Consider the following 8,591-nt stretch of genomic DNA (forward strand, 5'->3'; position numbering starts at 1 on the left):
TTCTCTCGTCAAATTAAAAATAATAAATTTAAAAATTAAATAATTCAGGACCAGCAGTTGACGTAATGGCTATGTTGCTGGACTCCCACGTGGTCAACAATGATTCAAGTACCAGAACCGGTGGCTTAAAACTCACACTGGGCACGTGTGTGTGCCTGCGTGCCCAAGATCCCGAGAGGAGAATGGAGGAGAAAGGACTGCGGCATGGTCAACTCCCCTGGGAGGTGGCTTCTGTCTTTCTGTCTCTTTGGAATAGATGCTCCCTATAGCAAAAAATCTCTCTTTAAAAAAAAAAAAAAAAAAGAATTTATGCCAGTTGCACTTGTTACTTTAATACGATAATTCAAATAAACATCACAAAAACCAGTAAACCAAGGATAACAAATGAAAGGATGTTTTGGAAAGATAATAAAGGAGAAAATAAAGGAGACCCATTAAAAATACTGCTGTCAAATTACATGTGGTGAAACAATTGTGAAAGACAGGAAAAGGTCATAAAAAGCTAGGATTCTGCATTTGGAATACTTTACACAAAGAAAACTAAAGCCAGTAATTTTAAATATAAATGTGGTTTATTAAAGAATGACAACTCAGAACTCTAACCAGCGTCTTAAAAAATAAAAAATTTTTAAAAGCAGGGGCCAGTAGGTGGTGTGGTGGTTAAGGGCGCTGAAGTCCCATGTGGCCGACCACAATTCAAATTCCCAGAATTCAAGTTCTGGACCTGGTGGCTTACTTTCTCACTCGCTTGCTGTCTCTCTCTCTCTCTCTCTGTCCGTCTCTGACCGAATTGAAAATAAATAAAGTTAAATAAAATAATTCCAAAAAAATTAAAAAACAAAGTGAAGAGTAGAAAACTTGGTCTTATCTGGTGAATAACTATGCATTTCTATTTTTAAACTTAAATTATTTAAAGAATGATTTTAAGCAATTTTTTGATTAACTAATCAACCACTAGTGTGAATGGTACTGAATAGCAACACTTCTGTCTTACACACATAAGCCGTTCACCCAGGAGCACGAAGCTTCCTTAGATCTGCAGTTAGACAGGTTTCTCACAGAAAGTAAACTGAACCTTGGAAGATGATTAGGAATTCACCAGGCATACCAGTGGCAGAAAAACATTCCAGCCCTATACATTGACTCAGAAGCATGAGAGAAAATGAAAAATGTCCGAATGTGTCCTTCTATTGGGTTGTCGGGAAAGTCATGACACATTTTTACATCATGAAAAAAGACATCATGACTATTCTGACAACCCATACTTACCATGCCCAGACCCATCACTCAATAATGCTATTTTCCTATAGCAAATTATTTAACCTTCCTCCGCAAATTCCTCATTTATAAATTATTGAGAATGTTTAATACCTACGGCATACTACATACAATTTTATAAAGATTGAAAGAGACTGTATGAATCAAGTGCTTAACACCAGACTTGGCACATGGTAAGTGCTCAGTAAATGAAACCATTATTTTCAAACAGTAAAGAAAAAAGGAGAGGAAACAACAGATAAAGTACTGGGTTGAATTACTGGACCATGGATACCTTCTTCCCAGACTGACTACTCTTTCAAGTTCAGTGAGTACACTGACCCAAATGCCCAGACTCCTCCCTGCTCCCTCCTTTCAGCTTTATATGAATCCACATTCCTCAGGAGCAGGTTTTGATTGTGCCTATAATTTAAGCTCCTTTGCTTACTCACTGCTTAAACCTTCTCATTTAGTAAGTATAAACAAAAACCTTGAGAGCAAGTTCCAGACTGAACTGTAATTTTCCATCAGGTGAAATTGGTATCACCCTTGTGGAATTTGACATCCTGTTTATTTCTCCTAACCAGATATACTGTATTGGATCCAATTTCTCTCACATGCAAATTAGTGCTAATGGAACCTGCTGTTCAGTAATGAAACTCTCTCTGGCCCTTTCCTTGGATCTCTCCAGTGCAGGTATGCCAAGAATCTACCTGCCACACCCAAAATACCTATTTTACCCAACCTCACACAATACTTCCCAAAGCTCACAGTAATTCCAAAGCTTCTACTCCCTTATTTTCCTCCCCATCTCATCTCCAAAACAAAATCCTTCTTTTTTTCTTCTGCCATATTGGTTCTAGCCAACTTTACAATAAATTTTCCTTCTTGCATGCCAGTGTCTTCTAATATTTCATCATTTTTTCAGATAAGATACTTTTATAACAAAGATTAAACAGTATTAAGTCTGCCAAAGAAAATTATCTTCTTTCCTCAAAAAACTTTCTGCCTAAAAGTAAATACAGTTGATACATTATTATGTTCTTACATACCATATGTAAAACAGATTCAGAAGACCCTAAAAACCACAATACTATACAATATCTGATATATAATCAATAAACACGAACAATTTAAATACACACACACACTCTCTTACAGAGAACTTAATTAAGTTACTCTGAGAACAAGTTGAAAAAGTTCCAAATTTGCAGATTTCTTAAAAAAAAGGAAAAACCATTTTCAGTATTCCTTAAAAAAAAATAAAGTTGTTAAAGGAAATTAAAGTAACACATTGTTAAGCAGTTTTTTAAAAAAGGCAAATTATTAAAGCCTTTCCTAAGCCCTTTACTTTAATCATTGTTTCACTAAATTATCCTAGTAAAGAAAAACTTGAAATAAGTGATAAGAACTTAGACAGCTACTCAAAGTGTACTTAATCATTTAATTATAACTCACTAGCTCCTTCAGTTCAGAAGCAGCTAAACACAGTGAGGGACCAATAAAAGGAGAGAATATGGTACGGAAAGCAATACCCAGGTCTGAGTACAATGACTCTTTTTTTTTTTATTATCATCATAATCTTCTTTATATTACATTGGATTACATATAACTTTACAGTGTATTACATTGCTTTTTCAAAAGGGAATGCCATGCAAGTCAGTCAGTACAGACATTAATCTCCCCGCTTCAACATTCGATATCTTTTCTATGTTTTCCCCAATCATTATTATTATTATTTTTTTTTAAAACAGTCAATTGCTATTTCTCATTTTGCTTGTAAAAATACTTTGCCCATCATGAAATACTTCTCAGACCAATCCAGTTGAGAATACTATACATGTCATCATCAACAGGTAATAAGCCATATCTGTTTCTCACTAACGTCCTGCCTCTCTATTGTTCACTTGCTATCTTTCTCTATCCTCTTCACTTCCCCCATTCCACACTGTCCTATTCTCATTAAGTACCTTCACTGCTTTTATGTCCTCCAATTTTTGCTCTCTATCATAGAGTGCGGATAGTCGGTATACATTGAGTGGACACATACAATGAGTACAATGACTCTTGAGATCTAAAAGAAGTCTGCACCAATTCAGAGAGACCTGAGACAAGTCACTTCACGTCTCTGGCTATAACTGATAAAACAAGATATGAGATGACTTAACTTCTAAGATCCCTACAAAAGTAAAATATTCTTCGTCTTATGAAGGGGATAGAAAATTGACAATGAGTTTCCCATCTTCAATGCTTACAAGCTGTCATCACCAGGTATTGCCTTTCTAGCCTATCCTCAGCTTCCAAAACACAGTTTACTGTCCTCAACCACTATTTACAGGGCAAAGAGAATATAAGTAGTTACTATGTTAAATGGATCACGTAAATTAGTTCTTGGCTCCAAAAATATGACTTATATAAATAATGCAGGGCCAGCAGGTGGCGTGGTGGTTAACAAGCTGAACTCCCACATGGTCTACTGCAGTTTGAGACTCAGATCCAATAGCCTGAAACTCACACTGAGCCTGAGTAGACTGCAATGTGGCCATTCCCACTAGGGAATGATTTCTCACTCCCTCTCTGTCTCTCTCTCTCACACAAGTCCTATGGCAAAACCTAAAGAAAAAGAAAAAAAAAATTTAAATAATGCAATAATGCATTCTGCCCACAGAAATCTCAACCCACAAGAGCAAATCACTTAACTGGGCACCCATTTTATGCCAATAATTTTGCATACTTTTATCTTTTTTTAAACTTTACCAACTACCCTGCTTTGCCAGGTGTATCACCACACCCACATCTTACAAATGAAAAAGAGGCCTAGAGGGAACAGCAGATGACATAATGGTTATGTTGCTGGGCTCCCACAGTCAACCACAGTTTGAGTCCCAGGCCCAGTGGCTTAAAATTCACATTGGGCACTTGCTGTGTGCATGCCCCAAATCCTAAAAGAATGGAGAAGGGATTGAGCAGCACGGCCATTCCTGGCCATGGGGTGGGGGGAGGGTGACCTCTCACTTTCTATCTGGCAAGTGCATGCACCCTGTAGCAAAAATCCCTCCCCCAAAAAAAGAGGCCTAGAAAGATTATAAATTGTAAGTGACCGAGAGTTGTGTGACTCTACAGTCCACACTTCCCACTACCAAATTATGACAGTCAATAGATTGTTCTGTCAAATAGGCCACCCAGACAAGAACCTCCAAAAAGGCAATTTTATTTCTAATGACCCAGAATTCATACCTGGTACCACTAACAACATTCATAAAACAAAAAAGTATACCTGACCTCAAACAGACAGTAGGCTAACAAAGGGAAATCTACACAGATTATCTGGACTTTGAAAGACCTTCAAACATTACACAGTAAAGTGTTTTGTTTATAATATTTTAATGTCTACTTAAATTACCAAGATTTTCAAGACAAAATGTAGGTCTCCTACCAATCACTGGTATTAAAAACAAAACAAAACAAAACACGTAGTTTTAGAAATTATGGGGTGGCAGGTGGCGCAGTGGCTAAGGCAATGGACTCCCACATGGTGACCACAGTTCAAATCTCTGACCCGGAGTCTTGCTTTCTTTCATTCCCTCTCTCTCTGGTCAAATTAAAAATAAATTAATTAATTAAACTAAATAAGGTTTTTTTTTTTTTTTTTGGGGGGAGTTTTTTTTGGGGGGGGGGAAGGTTTTTGCTATAGGGCACATGCGCTTGCCAGAAAGCCAAAGAGTGACAGAGACAGAAAGCAAGAAATCATCCCCCAGGGTGGATGGCCTCATTGCAATCCCTTCTCCTCCATCCTCCTCTCAGGATCTTAGGCATGCATGCACAGGCGCCCAGCATGAGTTTAAGCCACTGGGTCTGGAACTCGAACCACGGTCGACTACATGGGAGTCCAGCAACATAACCATTACACCAACTGCTGGTCTCAATTTTTTTTTAAAGGAAGTTTAAGGGACCAGCAAATGGCACAATAGGTATGTTGTTTGACTCCCATGTAGTCAACCATGGTTCGAGTTCCAGATCCAGCAACTTAAAACTCACACTAAGCACATGCACGTGTGTGCCCAAAATCCCGAGAGAAGAATGGAAAAGAAGGGCTTACACCATGGCCATTCTCTTTGCGGGGGGTGATTTCTTGCTTTCTGTCTCTCTGTCTCTCTAGCAAGCGCAAGCGCCTTATAGCAAAAATCTCTCAAAAAAAAAAAGAAAGAAAAGAAAAATAAATTTAAGACTAAACAGACACAATTACTGATTAAGAAGTGCTCCACAGATAATTTCTAAAGCCATTCTTATTCGTCAGATTTTAAAAGAAAATTCATTTTTCAGTACCAGTACCCTTTAACACCTCCCCTACAAAAAAAGCAGCTAAACATTCTAGACACAACATTCGTATAATCATCTTAAAAGCAACACAAAGCTGATAAAATTATAAGAAATTATCTGGTCAAAATTAAAGGGAAAATAGAAACTCAGTGAGGAAGTAAGGGAACAAAAGCCACTTTTGCCCTGTGAGTACTGACCAATTTGAACTTTGGTTTGGACAGCCACACAGGGCCCAAAGGCCAAAGATCAAAGACCCAGGGAACCAGCAGTTAGCGTAATGGCTATGTCGCTGGGCTCCCACGTAGTCGACCGCGGTTCGTGTCCCGGACCCGGTGGCTTAAAACTCACACCGGGCACGTGTGCGTGCGTGCCCAAGATCCCGAGAGGAGAATGGAGGAGAAGGGATTGCGGCGTGACCATCCCCCCTGGGGGGTGATTTCTCGCTTTCTGTCTCTATGTCTCTCTCTGTCTGTCTGGCGAGCGCACGCGCCCTACAGTGAAAATCTCTCAAAAAAAAAAAAAAAAAAAAGATCAAAGACCCAAAATATCCTTACTGGAAAATCTAACAGGCAATTTACCTCAGAATTAACTAAGATCCTAAAGGGCTTATGTCTTCAAAGCAAAGGTTTAAGTATGAGGGGGACTTTAAAAAGTTCACTCAGTGGGGCTGGCAGGTGTCATGGTGGTTAAGGCACTGAACTCCCACATGGCCAGCTGTGGTTTGAGTCCTGAACCTGGTGGTTTGCTTTCTCACTTTCTCTCTCTGTTGAAATTTTTAAAATAATAATAAAGTTAAACAATTTTTTTTAAAGTTCATTGAACAATGGAATTAAATTACAAGTTTATCTTGGTGTAAATTCTGAAATCCATGCAGTTTTTTCATAATATGCATTTTTCATGAACTTTTTAAAGGCTCCTCACATACTGACCCTCGAATGTATTTACTACCAAAATTCAGATATGTGGATTAAACACTTTAAAAATAAATTTACTTTAAAGCAGTTCTGACTAGTAATGCCTCCAGGCATCTACCAGAAACAAATATAAAATCGTACTGAAGCAGATATCTGTATTAGTGAGTTCAAATTAGTCTTACACTTTTTCAAGGAAAGTAAGCCAATCACAAATACTAGGCATACAAAGGAATAGTCATCATGAGCAAGAACCAGCAGAAACATCAGGCCACACAAAGGCACCTTTAAGGCCTCAGATACAGGAAAGAGAGACACTAACTGTAACAAAACTACTTCCTAGGTAAAGGACAAAAGAGGACCCTGGAAATATATACAGAGAATAGGACACTATTAGAACAAAAGACACGGAATGTTTGAAATGAAATCAAATAAATTTCAACAATGATAAAACTAAAAATTCACTGGATGACTTTAAGAAATTAGACAGAAAATTATTGGCCTGGAAGATAAACAGAAGTAAATTATTCAGAATAAAGCGTGGGGAGATAAAAAGGTGTAAAATATAGACTAGATAAGAGAACATCTATGATACATGTAGTTAAAGACCCAAAAGGAGAAGAAAAAAAGATGTAATAAGAGTGTAAACCTAAAACAGTAAAAATAGAGAACCACGGAACTAAAAAGATACCAATCAGATTCAAGGAGCCTAACAAAGTCTCAAATGAAACTTTTAAAAATCTATACACTGACACAGCGTAATAAAATTATAAAACATGAAAAGCTGAGAAAACCTTAAATGTAAACAATACAATAAGCTAGAAAGCAGAAAAACATTAAAATGCCTACATCTGTTATTTTAGTTTTTAAATTTTGCCAGAGGGCACATGTGCTTGCCAGAGAAAGACAGAGAGAAAATGAGAAAGTACCTCTCATGGGGCAAGGTCACGCAGCAATCTCTTCTCCATTTCTCCCTCCTCTCAAGATTTTGGCCATACAAGCATGCACATACACATGCCTAGCATGTTTCTAAAGCCGTCAGGTCTGGAACTCAAACTACACTGTCCGCCATGTGAGATCCAGCTGTCTTAACCACCAGCTGGCCCAAGTTAGGTTATTTTGTTTGTTTATTTATTTATTTATTTATTTATTTATTTATTTAAGAGAGATTTTTACTATAGGGCACGTGCTCTCACCAGAGAGACAGAAAGAGACAGTGAGACAGAAAGCAAGAAATCACCCCTTGGGGGCATGGCCATGCTGCAGTGGATAGCCACAGCGCAGTACCTTCTCCATCCTCCTCTCAGGATCTTGGGCACATGTCGGCACCCAGCATTTAGTTTTAAGCTGCCAGATCCAGGACTCAAACACCGTCGACTATGTGGGAGTCCAGCAACATGACCATTATGCCATCTGCTGGCCCCAGCCCATGCTATTTTAAATAAAAGGAAAAATGTTAATTAAGCATAGTTTGGCTCTAATTACCTCAGAAGGCTATATGGATCAAATGAGATAATATATCTGAAAAGATTTAAAAAAAGAAACTTTTAAGTAACAGAGTTTGTACAAATCTTACTCTATTTGTCATTTAAACACTCTCTCTGCCTCACTTTACTTACTTAAGAAGGTTGGAGCTAATTATTTCCAAAGTTCATTCCAGGTCAAAGATTACTTGTCATTTTATCTCAGTCAGAGGGAGGTAATTTAAATTATAATATTCTACTGCCTAAAAATAAAATGCTATCATCAGAAAGAACAATGGAAACATAATAGAAATTATATCCCAATTCCTATGAAAAGCCATCCATATACGGAATACTAACAGACTCTTGAAATCAGCAAACTTACATGCATATGTAAAAACAGAAGGAAAAAATAAAAAAACTCAAGCATTGATTCTGATTCCCTGTTGCATATTAGAGCTACCAGGAACTCAAAAAATATTCATACCAGCAGCTCCAATTCCTAGGCTTCTGATTTAATTGGTCTAGAATCGAGCTCAAAGAATGAGAATTTTATTATTATTTTTTTAATGACAAATGCATGCAAGAGACAGAGAAAAAGAACTCTCAACTAGGTCTCATCACATCACATCACAACCTC

Source organism: Tupaia chinensis, unplaced genomic scaffold, assembly GCF_000334495.1.
Source record: "Tupaia chinensis unplaced genomic scaffold, TupChi_1.0 Scaffold000317_1, whole genome shotgun sequence".
In the NCBI taxonomy this organism is placed as follows: Eukaryota; Metazoa; Chordata; class Mammalia; order Scandentia; family Tupaiidae; genus Tupaia; species Tupaia belangeri.